This window comes from Lithobates pipiens, unplaced genomic scaffold (genome assembly GCF_037356315.1).
Source record: "Lithobates pipiens isolate NorthernLeopardFrog02 unplaced genomic scaffold, aLitPip1_a1.2 Scaffold_19, whole genome shotgun sequence".
Lineage (NCBI taxonomy): Eukaryota > Metazoa > Chordata > Amphibia > Anura > Ranidae > Lithobates > Lithobates pipiens.
The window spans coordinates 520,008,871-520,027,117 of NW_027507764.1; the positions used below are offsets into that span (position 1 = coordinate 520,008,871).

General features: G+C 44.1%; 1 pseudogene; it reads right to left on the bottom strand.

The window, feature by feature from the left end:
- Positions 1 to 17,713: 17,713 nt before the first annotated feature.
- On the bottom strand, positions 17,714 to 17,832 carry LOC143998772 (5S ribosomal RNA; annotated as a pseudogene).
- Between the last annotated feature and the right edge of the window lie 415 nt (positions 17,833 to 18,247).

The following is an 18,247-nucleotide window of genomic DNA, read 5'->3' on the forward strand; positions in this document are numbered from 1 at the left end:
ATGCATCAGGCTGCTCTTACTCCCCCTAGTTGTGAAAACCAGGTAAGACATACAACTACTCAATGAAGAAATCCATAATATAATTTATACAGGATTAACTTCCCTTACCTGTCCTTGCCGCAGGAATTGCTGAAAACAGACAGATTCCAGCCTTCACCCATCACGGCGGGCAGAGTTGTGCCAACCTTCAGGTTTTTTTGGGGTTCCTTCTCAGAAGAACCTCCTACCTGGACCTTGTAAAAGACTCTGCCAGAAACTTTCGTGCCACTATGTAAATAGTACAGTAAGTCTGTTTTTCCCAGAGCCCAGTCTTCCAATAGGAGAGGACTTACAGGCAAAACCTTGTTTCTTCAGATGACGAGTCCCGGGTACCATATCATCTTGGGAGTCAAAATATCGGCCTGAGATATGGATCCTGTTTGTTGTAGCCCTTAGGCCCCCGCAGGGACCTGCACAGAACTTTCTTCATAGCACATGTTTTACGTGACCAACCACCACTGGCGAAGGAAAAAATGAGGTGCCTCCCATATGGGAGGGGTTATATAGGGAAGGAATTCTCCTTAATTGGGGGTTAACCAGTGTCCAATCACCAGAGGTGCCTATATAACCCATTATGTACTGATCCTGTGTCCCGTGATGTATGATCAAGAAATAAGCATACGGCACCTGGTATTCCCAGTCGGTCTTCCATCCAGTTACTAATCAGGGCCGACAATGCTTAACCTCCGAGATCAGACAAGATCGGGCACTTTCAAGGGGATGGGGCCATAGGCGATCTCTTTGGGCACTCTCAACCATCTTGACAAAAGCCAACATGGTCATCTTGGGAAACAAGCTAAAAAAAACAAGTCATTGCCAACATTGGAGGCTAAGCAGGGTTGGGCAATCAGTTTCCTTGCCTGAAATAGGCATCTCAGAACTGCCATCTGGCTGCTTCCCGGGTTTCCAACTCAATCAACTAATCCCAGGAGACAATACTTCGCCTCCATCCTTGTGGAGGTTCCAAACACCCGATCAATGGTTCCTGTCACCTCCGTCCAGTAGCAGATCAACTTCGGGCATCTCCAAAACATGTGCATCATGTCTCCCACCATGTTCCCGCACCGGGGGGCAACTTGCGTGCGGCCGTTCGGCCAAATTGAAAAAGTTTACGAGGAGCATAATAAGTTCTATATAATGAGAACAGATGTGACATCCTCTGAGAGGAGAGCCACAATTGACCACAGGCAGTATTCCTGTGGCCAATTATATCTCAAGGGGGGTTTAGTACACACCCCACACTATATAAGGCCGCCAGCGCGGCCGCCTTGTATAGTGTGTTGCGGCGGTCAGGGATAGAGGACGATAGGCAGGGACAGTGTCTTTACTGCTTGGGAACCTAGCACTGTTACAGTGGGTGTTATGTGCCTCCTGCACAGTACACACCTGAAGCTACCCTTTATTACTGGTGTTCAATTTTTGCAATACAGGCATCTGCAGTGCAGAAGTTAGAGTGGGTGTTGTGTGCCTCCTGCACAGTATACACCTGAAGATACCCCTTATTGCTGGTGTTCTGTTTCTGTAATGCAGGAACCTAGCACTGTTACAGTGGGTGTTGTGTGCCTCCCACGCTTGTCTTTATTTTCGGCAGCTGGACGTGTTGAGCCACATCATGCCGAACACTTTGTCGGATGTGAAAGACCAAGCCCTCCTAATGCTCCTCATCCTCTCTCACCCAAGCTCAGGGTACTAGCCTGTGTTCTGTATACACTAGGCTTTCTTCTGTATACCCTATCCTCTCTTTATACTCTAGCCTGTCGTTTATGTACACTAGAATCTTTGTTTACCTCATAAATGGCAGTGTATATAGAAGGTAGGCTAGAGAATAAAGAAGACAGGCTAGTGTATACAGGACACATGCTAATGTATACAGAAAACAGGCTTGGTTATAGAGAGAGACTGAGACTATTATATTCAGAAGAAAGCTAGTGTATATAGAGAGGCAGGCTGGGGTATACAGAGAGGCTAGTGAATACAGATAGGGTGATGTATACAGAAATGCTAGTGTATACAGAGAGGCTAGAGTATACAGTTATTCTGGGGTATACAGAGAGGCTAGTTTAAAGAGAGGCTAGTGTATACAGAATACAGACTCGTGTATGCAGATAGGCTTGAGTATACAGAGATGCTAGAGTAAACAGTGAGGCTGGGGTACACAGAGAGGCTAGTTTAAAGAGAGGCTAGTATATACAAAGATGTTAGTGTATAGAGAGAGTCGAGTGTATACAGATAGGACAGTGCATATAGAGAGACTAGTGTATACAGAAGACAGGCTTGGGTATACATCCAAGCTGACAGTGTATACAGAAGACTGGGTGGTGTATACAGAGAATCTAGTGGGTACAGAAGACAGGCTGGTGTATTCTAGCTAGTTTTTACAGTCTAGTGTATACAGAACACAGGCTGTGGTATACAGAGGGTTTAGTGTATTCAGAGAGTCTGGTGTATAGAGATGCAAGGGTGTACAGAGAAGCTAGTATATATAGAAGACTACAGCATGCAGAAGAAAGGCTAGTGAATACAGATTTAAGGCTGGCTTCTACGGAGAGGCTAGTGTATGCAGAACACTATCTAGGGTATAAAGAGAGGCTAGATTATACAGAGAGGCTAGTGCATACAGTGAAGCTATTTTATATAGAAGCCTGCTTAGTGTATACAGAGAAGCTAGTGTGTACAGAACAAAGGCTAGACAGGCTATAACGAGAGACAAGTGTTTACAGAGGACAGTTTGGGGTATAGAAAGATGCTAGTTTATACAGAGAGGGCATACAGAAGACAGAAGACGGGCTAGTGTATTCAGAACATAGGCTAGGTATTCAGACAGTCTAGTGTATACAGTCGGCGAGTGTATAAATAAGACTGGCTAGTTTACACAGTGTTTACAGAGATGCAAGGGTGTACAGAGAAGCTGGTATATAAAGAAGACTACAGCATACAGAAGAAACGCTAGAGAATACAGAATACAGACTCGTGCATGAAGATAGGCTTGAGTATACAGAGATGCTCGAGTAAACAGTGAGGCTGGGGTACACAGAGAGGCTAGTTTAAAGAGAGGCTAGTATATACAAAGATGTTAGTGGATATAGAGAGATTAGTGTATAGAGAGAGTCGAGTGTATACAGAAAGGACAGTGCATATACAGAAGACAGGCTTGGGTATACATCAAAGCTGACAGTGTATACAGAAGACTGGGTAGTGTATACAGAGAGTTTAGTGGGTACAGAAGACAGGCTGGTGTATCCTAGCTAATTTTTACAGTCTAGTGTATACAGAAGACAGGATGTGGTATACAGAGAGTTTAGTGTATTCAGAGAGTCTGGTGTATACATTCGGCGAGTGTATACATAAAACTGGCTAGTTTACACAGGGTTTACAGAGATGCAAGGGTGTACAGAGAAGCTAGTATATATAGAAGACTACAGCATACAGAAGAAAGGCTAGTGAATACAGAATAAAGGCTGGCTTCTACAGAGAGGCTAGTGTATGCAGAACACTATCTAGGGTATAAAGAGAGGCTAGATTATACAGAGAGGCTAGTGCATACAGTGAAGCTATTTTATATAGAAGCCTGTTTAGTGTATATAGAGAAGCTAGTGTGTACAGAAGAAAGGCTAGACAGGCTATAAAGAGAGACAAGTGTTTACAGAGGACAGTTTGGGGTATAGAGAGATGCTAGTTTATACAGAGAGACTAATGTATACAGAAGACAGGCTAGGGCATACAGAAGACGGGCTAGTGTATTCAGAAAATAGGCTAGTGTATACTGAAGACAGGCTATTGTATGCAGAAGACCGGCTAGTGTATACAGAGAAACTAGTGTATAACAGAGTGTATATAAAAGACAGGCCAGGGTATAAAGAAGACAGAGTAATGTATACAGAAACAGAAAACATGCTCGTGTATATAGAGAGGCTAGTGAATTTAGAGGGTAGGCTAAGTGATAACAGAAGACAATCGTGGATATACAGACACATTTCATCATTTCATCTAGCTCGCATCTCTAATGGAGTTTGTCTCATAGCCACGTTATGCCTTTTCATTCGTATGCTAAATATAGATTATACTCACTACACGATTTTAATCACCCACATCAAGCATGCAATAAAACTATCATACATCAAAATAAACCATGTACTGCCAAAACAATAACGGCCAATAACTTAAAAAATGACTTATCAGTCAATGACTTAACAAAATAAACTTTGCACTCTTTTGCTCTATTTTGCATATTTGTAATTCTCCACATCAACTGTCACTTTGATATCACCACTGACGACACACCATCCTGACTTATTTTGCTTTATTTATTATGAGAAATAGAGAGTACTATCTCAAAACCAGTTAAATCTATTCACTTCGATGAGGTCTACCGCTAATTGTACGGTAATGCAAAATGTTCACAAAACCATCCATTTGCTACCAGACATGCTGCACATATTATTAGTAATGTAACTATCGCTCGCTAACGATGTAAACAGGTTTATTGCTTTTCTGACATTAACCGAGTATCTTTGACATTAACTGAGTATCTCTCTGCATTAGAATCTTAATAATAATAATAGGATTGTGTAAGGCAAAGATCAACTAGTCGAATATAAGCTTTCTCAGTGGTACCGGCATAACATTTAAAATTAGACTATCAAGCTAATTTTTCAATCTCTTACCGTTGAACAGCGATACTTCCTCCCTTCAATATTAAGCCATTTAAATGTCTTATTGGTCGCCTATATTATACAACTCTCTGAAAAGCATATATGTAGAGAATAAAACTAGTCTTACATCTTAATAAAACTGTTTTATTGCTCAACCAGTATCAAGCTGTCATGACATAAGCAAATAAGTCACAGTTAAAACACAGTGACAAAACATTTCTTTTTACCGCAGCAAAATGTGAGAAAAGCAGTGTAAGTCGTCTTTCTGCCATATGCTTCAGAAAATTAATGTACCACTTTTAAATCCATATCAATTCCACATCCTAATGTAAACCGTCTAAAATTTTAACATTTACTGATAGCAATTACTGATATTACATTATGATTATACCAGTGGAATTGGACCGCGTAATGGAATTGTCAAATTAGTCATAATCTCAGAGTTAACTTAATTTACGATTTACTCAACGATTTAAACTTAGATTTTTTCAAGCTAAGTCAATTTAATCTTAAATAATTTATACTATATTCTACTGTACTCTTAAATAATGTACTGTTTTTCTGTATTTTAGCCGTGCTCATATTTCGTGTTATGTTGCAACCATCTGATCTCATTGCTATTCCGACTTTCTGCCCTAATGAGGATATTACTTTGCAACTATCCCTTGATCCCATTTGTGTATTCACTTTATCTCGACCTATATATACTGCCTCAATATACTTATTATTATTATATTATAGAGATTACTATCTCTAAATCATTGTAAACGTAACCATAGTTATTATGTCTACAGCTAATTTTACGATAAAGCAAAATTCACACAAAACCATCTTTTTAAAACCTTTTACAGCCGGCACATTAAGAATAATGCAACCATCTCTCTACCTCTATGCAATAGGATTCTCTTTCTGACTTTATTTTATGTATTACTTCTTCTCCACATTAATTGTCACACTGATAACCATTTGTAACACATAACACTGGTAACACATTTTTTAACAGCAGCAAAATGCGAGAAAAGCAGTGGGACGGTTTACTTAATTGAGAATTGGTTGCAGTAGCAATAAAGTTTGATTACATTAATAACACATAATGCAACTATTTTACATTCACATCAAGCATACATCCTATTGTAAACTGTCTATCACTATTAATGTTCAGGGTTACTGATACATTATGCGGATAACCAGTGGAAACGGAAAAAAGTCAGTGTAAGCCGTCTTCGTGCGTAACAAAATTAATGGAACGATTTACACGTTGGAATTTACAAGCTACGTCAATTTACTCTTAAATAATGTATACCCTTTAGCTGCTTAGCTCACACTTTGCTGTATGTAGCCGCGTTAACTGTATTAATGGTTACATGTAAGTAACCAATGGGGATTGATATTTCCTGTCTATCTCACATCTCTAATGCAAATTGTCTCTTTGAAATGTCATACTTTTCCAGTTATTATACTTTCTCATCCTTAAAGACAAGTTGCTGATATTTTATGATTACAGCAATCATCTCATCTAATTGCTAGTCCGATATTCTGCCTTGGTATTACTTTGCAAGGCTCTATTGAACAATGTAAAGGTTAGCTAGATATTTTGTGTATTTCCACTTAAACTCGACCTGTATATACTGTCTCAATATTATCCTTTCTAATTTTGCTAAATTAGATTATAGGGTTTGCTATGACTAAATCCCGGTAACCTACTCACCTTTATTACGTATACTGCTACTTTTAGGATAATACAAAACCATCTTTTGCTTCTTTACACGCTTCACACATTAAGAGTAATGCAATGCTACCGATGTGAACAGTTTAATTGCACTTCTTACATTTAGCTGGTATCTCTCTGCTATAGGAAACTGAATTTGTACTACAACGATAACTCATCTAATATCAGTCCTCTCAGTGCTACCGGGATAACTTTTGCATTTAGAGTAATGAAATAATTTCTCAGTCATTTTGAAGCTACTGCAACAAACGCTTCCGATCTCTTTTCAACTGCAATACTTAAGCTCTGCAATATAACGGAATATTTAGCTGCTTAGCTCAAACTTTGCTGTACGTAGCCGTGTTACCTTTATTAATGGTTACTTATGGGGATTGAAATTTCATCTCTAATTCACATTCACATTTCTATTGCAGTTTGTCTTTTTGCCATGTCATCCTCTGCCAGTTATTTTCCTTTCTCATCCTTTGCTATATTTGGGGTATATTCACTGCATGATTAAAGACACGTAGTGAACCTGATTGATAAAAACCTACACTCGTCGTTGCTCTTATTTCGTGTATTTCCACCTAAACTCGACCTGTATATACTGTCTCAATATTAATCTGAGTTATTTTGCTATATTTATTATTAGAATAATCAGACTACGATCTCTAAATCTTGGTAAACCAACTCACACAAAACCATCTTATTTCTACCTTACACGCAGCCACAAATATTAAGATATTAACATTTAACCGGTATCTCTCTGCAATAGTAAACGGAATGGGTAGATCACTCATCTAATATCAGTCTTCTCAGTGCTACCGGAACAACTTTTACATTTAGAGTAATGCAACGATTTCTCAGTTTTATGAAGCTATTGCAACTAACGCTTTGGATTTCTTTCCTGTTAAATTACGCTCTGCAATATTAAGCCATGTAAATTGTCCTATTGGTCTACTAACAATGCTATGTATAATAATACAAATCTTTCAAAAGCAATATCATCTCACTACAATACTTACACTCTGCAAAAATAAATATGATTAATGTGACTAATGCTAATAATTAAAGTCGTCTAAAACTCGGCTATAGGTAGAGAATAAAACTATCTTACATCAAAATAAACCATGTACTGCCAAACCAATAACGGCCAATTACTTAACGTCTATCAGTCAATGACTTAACAAAATAAACTTAGCACTTTTTTGCTCTATTTTGTATATATGTAGTTCTCCACATTAACTGTCACATTGATATCACCACTGACAACACACCATTGACCTTTTAACAGCACCAAAATATGAAAAAAGCACTGTAATTCTTTACATGATTTAGAAGTAGTTGCATTAGCAAAAAATAAAGTCCTGTCTTCTGTACACGCTAGCCTTTCTGTATACATTAATCTTTCTGTGTACACCAGTCCCTCCATATAGACTAGCCTCTCTGTCTTCTGTATACACGTGCCCGTAACCTATATACACTAGCCTGCCTTCTTTTTACAATAGTCTCGGTGTCCCAGCCTCTCTGCATACACTAGCCTCACTGAATTCCCCAGACTCTCTTCTGTATACACAAGCCTATCTGTAAACAATAGCTTGTCATCTGTACACACTAGCCCCTCTGTATACACTAGCCATTCTTCTGTATACACTAGGCTCAGGGGAATAACATTAGCATATCTGTATTACCTTGTTTGACTTTTTTGATTTCTGTTTCTTTTCTAGGGTGTACCTCGCCATATACCCAAGCCAATCTTATTACCCCAGCCTCATTCCAATTATAATAGCCTCACTGTATACCCCAGGCGGTCTTGTGTTGGGTTTTTTCAGTCTGCTCAGCCATCTTCTTGCAGGGGTTCTTCGGGTCAGCCCTTGCTCCCTTTTCCCCACGTATCCTCTCATTCACAAGAAGTTCATTCTCATGTCTGGGTTACCTTGGGCATCAGGCTCATCCTATCCTTCACGGGACATTAATTTGGGTTTGCGTAGCTTGCAGACTCTTAGGGGGTTCCTTCTCATCTTCAGGTCAAGAGTCGGTGGATTCTACTCTCACAGCGGTAACTTACCGGTTACTTACAGTTGGCGTTTGGGCATACGTCATTTTATGGATGGGATATTTACCTTTCCTTTTCCACCTATACTTGTGTCTTTTTGCCCTCTTTTCAAGCATACTAACCACCCAGGCCTTGGGTCTTAAGTAATATCGCATTTCCCACTTGAAGACTCCGATTACAAGTGGGAAGGCTGGCCGCAGGCCAGCCCATATTTGTGGGAGGAGTCTGAGGGACTATTTAACCCTCCTCCTCTGTCAGGGCCAGGGTTGGTGTTTTCTAGGGAGAGAGAGACTGGGTTACACAGGCTTGCTAGTGTATACAGACGGAATAGTGTATACAGAAGACCAGCTAGTTTATACAGAGAGGCTAATGTGTACAAAAGACAGGCTAGATTATACAGAAGAACGTACTGGATATGCAGAGATGGAGGCGAGGTTATACAGAGGGAGAGGCTGTTTTACACAAAGAGGCTAGTGTATGCAGACTTGCTAGAGTATACGGACAGACTAGTGTATACAGAGAGGCTATTTTATACAGAGAGACTAGGGAAAACAGAGAGGCTAGTGTACAGAGACAAGCTGACAGTGAGGCCGGGGTATAATGAGAAGCTAAGTTATACAGTAGACATATATAAAGTAGACATTATATAAAAGACAAAATTGGGTAAACAGAATACAGGCTGGGGTATAATGAGAGGCAAGATTATACAGAGAGGCTAGGGTACACAGAGAGGCTAGTGTATAAAGATGTATACAGAAAGGCGGGGTATACCGAGAGACTAGGTGTATAAAAGACAAGCTAGGGACGGACTAGTGTATACAGAGGACCGGCTAGTTGATACAGAGAGGCTAATGTGTACAAAAGACAGGCTAATGTATACAGATATACTAGATTATACAGAAGAACATCCTGGGTATGCAGAGCGCTCAGCTTCAAGGGATGGCCAACGTGAGTAATATGAATGACACTCCTCACCCCCCCCACCTACCAGATCTGACTTTCATCCCTTTGCCCTCTCTGCCCCGGTCATCTGGTGGCAGTTTTATGCACTCCCTGGCCCCCACCCATTCATAATCCTTACCGACCTTTCCTTCCGCTGCTCACAGGAACACACTGGATGACTTGTCTAATTAACCAACTTGTACAAGACACTGCTATCCTCCTGTCTGACACCGGTCCCCATTGGAGGCTTTACCCCTCACTGTTTGGGTGGTCCCTGCCTCCCCCTGGATGCTCCACATATACCCCGACGACATTGTCGGAGGGGCACCACTTGACAGGACACGGGGCTGTCATGCTGGTGGCATCTCCCATTGGAGGAAGGGATGATGGCCCCAACCCCTTGGCAGCAGGTTCTTTCATGTACAGACCAGGGCGGCTCATCTTCCCTTCTGGAGTCTTGACCTTAGAGGGGGGAGTTGCACTTTGGGGGGTCTGAGTGATACCTAGTGCGCTGTACTGGAAGGGCTTGACATTTCCGCATATGTGTCCCCTCCCCCTGGTTGTGCCCCTCGTCCCCCGCTCTGGCCCCCACCTACTCTTTGCCGACATTGCCTTCTGCAGCTTTCGGGGACACCCTGGATGACTTATTTATTGCGCCTATTGGTACGAGACACTGCTTCCCTCCAGTTTGACTCTGGACCCCCCTGGAGGATTTACCCCTTACTGTTTGGGCGGTCCCAGCCTCCCTCTGGTTGCTCTACACAGCCCCCGATGGCGATGCAGGAGAGATGCTAATTGGCGGGCCCCAGGACTGCTGCTCGAGTGAAGTCTCCCGTTGGATGGAGGGATGGTGGCCCCAGCCCCTTGCCTGCCGGATTCTCCATGCACCGACCAGGGCTGCTCATCTTTCATCTTGATGTGGTGACCATGGAGGGGAGGAGTTGAAACTTATGGGGTCCGGGTGGTTGCTGGTGTGGGTGCGCTAAAGGACTTGACCTTTCCGCATGTTTTTCCCCTCTCCCTTGCTGCCGCCTTCCCTCCCCCCTTCCCTCCCTTACCTCCTTCCCTTCCGTCCCCCCTTCAATCCCCCCTCCCCCCCTCTTTTCCCCCCTTCCCTCCCCCTTTTCCCCCGGGGTGTGGACGGAGGAGAGGGGGTAAGGAGAGGACAATCTGCCAAAGGGAGAAATGCATTTGTTCGGGGGCTGCATGTACTTTTGGGGTATGGGACGGGGGTGTTGGATCCCATTCTGTGATGCCTTTTCTGTTGTGACGGGCTCCCACATGCATGCCTACATTTAGGGCGAGCTAAGGAGACCCCTCAGCGCTGACAGTTATATGCTCTACCTCTGTTTTGATTATACTATTGTTTTTTGGTTCTATGATTTTACTGATTGTCTTTTATTTGCATACTGGTATCAGACGGGACATTTACCACTGTCGGGACTGGGGGGACTGGAATCCGGGGGCTCCCTCTCCGACCTGTCTACCCACCAACTCAAGTAGGACGGCGCTTTAAACCCAGTGTACATCTGGTAAATGCTATAGCATAATTGTGCTGTTTTAGTATACAATTCCTGTACTGTTGAGTGCGGACAACCCTTAATTTCCCTCTCCCCCTGCGGTTGAGGTGCCCGGCCTCTTTTTCCCCTTACCTTTCCTTCCTTTCTCCCCCTTAGTTCCCGCCATCCATTACCTACCCAATACCTACCTTGGTTCAACTTTCTTTGCTTTTCTCTGACGTCCCCCTTCCCCTCCCCTAGGAGCGATGGCAGACTCAGTCAAGGTCACCTCTCTAAACGTTAAGGGACTGAACTCCTCTGAAAAATGGTGGATCCTCCTGTGAGGACTGAAGACTTCCTGTACTGATGTGGCCTTTATACAAGAAACACATTTTAAAAATTCTAGCCTCCCCTTTCTACGGTCAAGATCCTTCACTAAGGTCTGTGTGACCAGGGAATTGGACCTTTATTTCCAAGAAAACTAAACGCAGTACTGCGACTTGGGGATAATTTGGGAGGCTCACAAGTCAGTACTCCGCAGGGTACTTATCAGGCACGGGGCACGCATCAAAGGAACATGGAAGGAACAGCTTGCTAATCTGTTTTGTGAACTTGCCTCTGTGGAAGCGAAACATAAACATGCCCCCTCACGGACCTTAGAGATTGAATTGGGGACACTCCGTACCCAGATTACTGACCTACTCCATTATAAAGCGAAAGCGGCACTCCAGTTTTGTCGTAAACTGACGTAGGAGTCAGGGGACAAATGCGGAAAAATCTTAGCCAGGTCGGTAAATGAGTTGAAATCTGCCTCTTACATACCACAGTTGATAGATGAGAATGGCCAGAGGGCCTCTACCCCAACCCAAATAGCCAAAGTCTTTGAAAAATGTTACTCTGATCTCTACAACCTGCCCGATTCGGGGTCCGGACAGGATAATATAGACAGATATGTAACCGGTTCTGGTCTACCAACCCTCTCATCGGAATCACGGGAGTACTTGGAGGACCCGATCACACTGGAAGAAGTCCAGATGGCCGTGGGACCTCCGAAGGTGGGTAAGGCTCCGGGCCCTGACGGATATACCGCACAATACTATAAGACCTTCCTCCCTATTCTCGGCCCGCGCTTGGTGACTTTATTGAATACTCTGAGCTCGAATGGGGATTTTCCTGAGGATACCCTTAGAGCCCACATCTCATTGATACCTAAGGAGGGCAAAGACCCGGGCCTATGAGGGAGCTACAGACCCATTTCCCTCCTAAGTTCGGTCCTAAAACTATTCTCTAAAATTCTCGCCACGTGATTGGCACAGCACTTGCAGTCCCTTATACATATTGACCAGTTAGGTTTTATTCCCACCAGGGAAGATAGGGGCAACACCATTAAGGTGCTTACCCTGGTCCATAAAGCAAAGTCATCTGGGACCCCTTGTCTTTTTGTGAGTACTGATGCCGAGAAGGCTTTTAATCGGGTCAAATGGACATTCATGTTCTCGGTCCTTCGCCATATAGGTCTGAGTGAACGGATGCTGGCATGGATAAGTAAGATATACTCACGCCCTTCAGCTCAACTCAAAGCGAATGGGGTGCTCTCATCTCCCCTTGACATCGGGAATGGGACCAGACAGGGTTGCCCCCTGTCGCCCCTATTATTCGCACTGTCATTGGAACCCTTTCTCTCCACAATTCGACAAAACTCAGACATAACGGGACTCCAAATGGGTACTATTGAGTGCAAGATATCTGCCTACGTGGATGACATGCTGTTCTCGTTGACGAATCTCAGAGTTTCCTTGCCAAATCTCCTTCGGGAATTCCAGATATACGGGATACGTCTTGAAATCAGAGGCCATGGGGGTCGAAGTCCCCCCGCAAACGTTACTAGACTTGCAGTCCAATTTTTGATTTAAATGGACCCATACAGCCCTTAAGTACTTAGGTACTTACATTCCACCGGACATCGCGCGTACGTTTAAGTTGAACTTCCCCCCACCCCTTGTCACTAAGATCTGCAGTTTGCTTCACGGGTGGCATTCTGGCCTCCATTACTGGTTCAGGAGATGCAATCTCATTAAAATGAACATACTGCCTAAATTTACCTATCTTTTCCAAGCTCTCCCGATCCAGATTCCAGTCCCGTTTTTTAAGCAAGCTCAATCCCTGCTCACTCAATTTAACTGGGCCCACAAAAATCCCAGACTTAAGTGGTCACAGCTGACATTGTCTAAACAACAGGGAGGGTTGGTTCTCCCTGACTTGCGACGCTACTACCTGGCCTCCCATCTGAGGCGTGTATTGGACTGGAATGGAAACAAACTTTCTAAGCTCTGGGTGCAACTAGGACAATCTCACTCCCGAATTCCGCTAAGAAGCGCCATGTGGTGCTATAAGGATTTACCCACAGAATTGACGTCACATCCCACTATAGGGGCTTCATTGAAAGTCAGTCACCTGATCGCTACCCAAAACACACTCACGTCTTTGACTTCCCTCCTATTCCCTATACGTGGCCATCCAAACTTTGAACCGGGGACCCACTTAGAAATTCCAACCTAGACCATGCGTCTAAATTCGTCATTGATGGAAAATGGCCTTCTTTCTCAACCCTAACAGATCTGACAGGGCTTTTCCAACTGCCTTTTTGGAGAGCGGCGCAACAACATCATTTTCTCCATTCCATCCCCAATACTCAAACTTTCGCCCGCCCTCAGACGGAGTTTGAGACTCTATGCAGGAGCGAAGGCCCTTTGGTCCACATTCTCTCTCAAACAGATCACCCACACTTAACCTGTCTGTCCAACTGGGAAAAGGACCTTAATTGCTCGTTTTCCCCAGCACAGAGACAACGCATTATCACTTTGGCTCTCAAAACCTTGCTGTGCACGAAGATACAGGAGACAAATTTTAAACTTCTCACCAGGTGGTATTTGACACCATCAAAGCTGCATAAATGTTTCCCCTCTTCCTTGAACATATGCTGGAGGTGTGGAGAAGAAGAGGGCACGTTGCTCCACATTTTTTGGTCCTGCCCCAGCTTGGTGGACTTCTGGACAGAGATCCGATGCATACCACAAAAATTCACAGACTTCTCCATCCCGGAAGAGGCTGCATTTAAGAAGTACAAAAAATCAATTTTACGACATGTGATAAATGCGGCGAAATCCTGCATCCCTCTCAATTGCAAAAAATGTTCCCCCCCCTTTCATTACTCACTGGCTTAGGAAAAATAGAGGACATTAAAAAAAATAGAGGACTTGATCCTCACATCACAAGGTAAACAAGAATTTTTTAAACAAACCTGGGACATCTGGAATACCTTTATATTCTCTCTGGAAGGATGTCGCCTGCTATCGCCTTAGTGCTCTGAGCTTTCCTTGACTGGCCCCTTGGACAGTGGCTGCCATCGTATCTCATCCCCTCTTCTCCTTTCCTGATCTTTCACCCCTTCTCTTTTCTGCCTTCTCCCCTATCTCTCACCCCCTCCACCCCCTCTCTCTTTTGGAAAAAGTGGAAAATTGGGAATGACGGCCCCACACGCCCCTCTGGATGGATTATGCCGGAGGGACCTGGGGTTTGTGTGACCCTGGATCTTGGTACAGTACTTTATCCGTGCCTTGAATCATTATGATTGATGGAAGGCAGACTCCCATTTGCGAATATACCTGGATCAAGTATTGTTCAGGTGCTTTTTGCTCTGTATTTCTCTGTTATATTATGTACTCGGGGGGACCGTCTTCCCCTGTTTGGAGAAAAAAAAAAAAGAAGCCTACGACACCTGGTATTCCCAGGCGGTCTCCCATCCAGGCATTAACCAGGCCTGACCCTGCTTAGCCTCCAAGATCAGATGAAATGGAACAGATTCAGGGTGATGTGGCCGTAGCCAATATCTTCAGGCACTCTCAACTCTCTTGACAAATGCCAAGATGGTCACCTTGGGAACAAGCGGAAAAAAATAGGTCAACGGCAACAACATAACAAGAAGCCTACGGCATCTGGAAATCCCAGGCGGTCTCCCATCCAGGGATTAAACTGGTCCCAACCCTGCTTAGCCTCTGAGATCAGATGAGATTGGGCTCTTTCAGGGTGATGTGGCCGTAGGAGATTTCTTCAGGCACTCTCAACCCTCTTGACTAACGCCAAGATGGTCACTTTTGGGTCACTTTTTAAGCAAGCTCAATCCCTGCTCACTCAATTTAACTGGGCCCACAAAAATCCCAGACTTAAGTGGTCACAGCTGACATTGTCTAAACAACAGGGAGGGTTGGTTCTCCCTGACTTGCGACGCTACTACCTGGCCTCCCATCTGAGGCGTGTATTGGACTGGAATGGAAACAAACTTTCTAAGCTCTGGGTGCAACTAGGACAATCTCACTCCCGAATTCCGCTAAGAAGCGCCATGTGGTGCTATAAGGATTTACCCACAGAATTGACGTCACATCCCACTATAGGGGCTTCATTGAAAGTCAGTCACCTGATCGCTACCCAAAACACACTCACGTCTTTGACTTCCCTCCTATTCCCTATACGTGGCCATCCAAACTTTGAACCGGGGACCCACTTAGAAATTCCAACCTAGACCATGCGTCTAAATTCGTCATTGATGGAAAATGGCCTTCTTTCTCAACCCTAACAGATCTGACAGGGCTTTTCCAACTGCCTTTTTGGAGAGCGGCGCAACAACATCATTTTCTCCATTCCATCCCCAATACTCAAACTTTCGCCCGCCCTCAGACGGAGTTTGAGACTCTATGCAGGAGCGAAGGCCCTTTGGTCCACATTCTCTCTCAAACAGATCACCCACACTTAACCTGTCTGTCCAACTGGGAAAAGGACCTTAATTGCTCGTTTTCCCCAGCACAGAGACAACGCATTATCACTTTGGCTCTCAAAACCTTGCTGTGCACGAAGATACAGGAGACAAATTTTAAACTTCTCACCAGGTGGTATTTGACACCATCAAAGCTGCATAAATGTTTCCCCTCTTCCTTGAACATATGCTGGAGGTGTGGAGAAGAAGAGGGCACGTTGCTCCACATTTTTTGGTCCTGCCCCAGCTTGGTGGACTTCTGGACAGAGATCCGATGCATACCACAAAAATTCACAGACTTCTCCATCCCGGAAGAGGCTGCATTTAAGAAGTACAAAAAATCAATTTTACGACATGTGATAAATGCGGCGAAATCCTGCATCCCTCTCAATTGCAAAAAATGTTCCCCCCCCTTTCATTACTCACTGGCTTAGGAAAAATAGAGGACATTAAAAAAAATAGAGGACTTGATCCTCACATCACAAGGTAAACAAGAATTTTTTAAACAAACCTGGGACATCTGGAATACCTTTATATTCTCTCTGGAAGGATGTCGCCTGCTATCGCCTTAGTGCTCTGAGCTTTCCTTGACTGGCCCCTTGGACAGTGGCTGCCATCGTATCTCATCCCCTCTTCTCCTTTCCTGATCTTTCACCCCTTCTCTTTTCTGCCTTCTCCCCTATCTCTCACCCCCTCCACCCCCTCTCTCTTTTGGAAAAAGTGGAAAATTGGGAATGACGGCCCCACACGCCCCTCTGGATGGATTATGCCGGAGGGACCTGGGGTTTGTGTGACCCTGGATCTTGGTACAGTACTTTATCCGTGCCTTGAATCATTATGATTGATGGAAGGCAGACTCCCATTTGCGAATATACCTGGATCAAGTATTGTTCAGGTGCTTTTTGCTCTGTATTTCTCTGTTATATTATGTACTCGGGGGACCGTCTTCCCCTGTTTGGAGAAAAAAAAAAAAGAAGCCTACGACACCTGGTATTCCCAGGCGGTCTCCCATCCAGGCATTAACCAGGCCTGACCCTGCTTAGCCTCCAAGATCAGATGAAATGGAACAGATTCAGGGTGATGTGGCCGTAGCCAATATCTTCAGGCACTCTCAACTCTCTTGACAAATGCCAAGATGGTCACCTTGGGAACAAGCGGAAAAAAATAGGTCAACGGCAACAACATAACAAGAAGCCTACGGCATCTGGAAATCCCAGGCGGTCTCCCATCCAGGGATTAAACTGGTCCCAACCCTGCTTAGCCTCTGAGATCAGATGAGATTGGGCTCTTTCAGGGTGATGTGGCCGTAGGAGATTTCTTCAGGCACTCTCAACCCTCTTGACTAACGCCAAGATGGTCACTTTGGGAAACAAACAAAAAAAAACAAGTTAACGCCAACAACATAAGAAGAAGTCTACAGCACCTAGTATTCCCAGGTGGTCTCCCATCCAGGTATTAACAAGGCCCGACCCTGTTTAGTCTCTGAGATCAGACAAGGCCCGACCCTGTTTAGTCTCTGAGATCAGACGAGACCCTGTTAAGTCTCTGAGATCAGATGAGATCTGGTGCTTTCAGGGTTATGTGGCCATAGGCAAGCTGGACTCTCAACCCTCTTGACAAACACCAAGATGGTCACCTTGGTAAACAAACAAAACAAAAACAAGTCAACGCCAACAACATAAAAAGAATCCTACAGCACCTAGTATTCCCAGGTGGTCTCCAATCCAGGTACTAGCAAGGCCCAACCTTGGGAAAAAAGACAGGTCAATGTCAACAACATAAAAAGAAGAATACGGCACCTGGTATTCCAACGCCATCTCCCATACAGGTACTAACTAGGCCCAACCCTTCTTAGCCTCAGAGATGAGAAGAGATAGGGCTCTTTCAGGGTGATGCTGTTGTAAGCGATCTCTTTGGGCACTCTCAACCCTCTTGACAAATGCCAAGATGGTCACCTTGGGAAACAAGCGGAAAAAAAAACGAATCAACGCCAACAACATAAAAAGAAGCTTACAATAACTGGTATTCCCAGGTGGTCTCCCATCCAGGTACTAACCAGGCCTGACTCTTCTTAGCCTCCAAGATCAGACAAGATTGGGTGCTTTCAGAGTGATGTGGCCATAGGCAATCTCTTCAGGCACTCTCAACCCTCTTGACAAACACCAAGATGGTGACCTTGGGAAACAAGCTAAAAAAAAACAGGTCAACGCCAACAACATAAAAAGAAGCCTACGACACCTGGTAATCCCAGGCGGTCTCCCATCCACGTACTAACAAGGCCCGACTCTTCTTAGCCTCCAACATTAAACGAGATCAGGTGCTTTCAGGGTGATGTGCCTGTAGGCAATCCCTTCAGGCACTTTCAACCCGCTTGACAAACGCCAAGATGGTCACCTTGGGAAACAAGCAAAAAAAAACTAAGTCAATGCCAACAACTTAAAAAAAAAAGCCTATGCCATTGAGAAATCCCAGGCAGTCTCCCATCCAGATACTAACCAGGTCCCAACCCTGCTTAGCCTCTGAGATCAAATGAGATTGGGC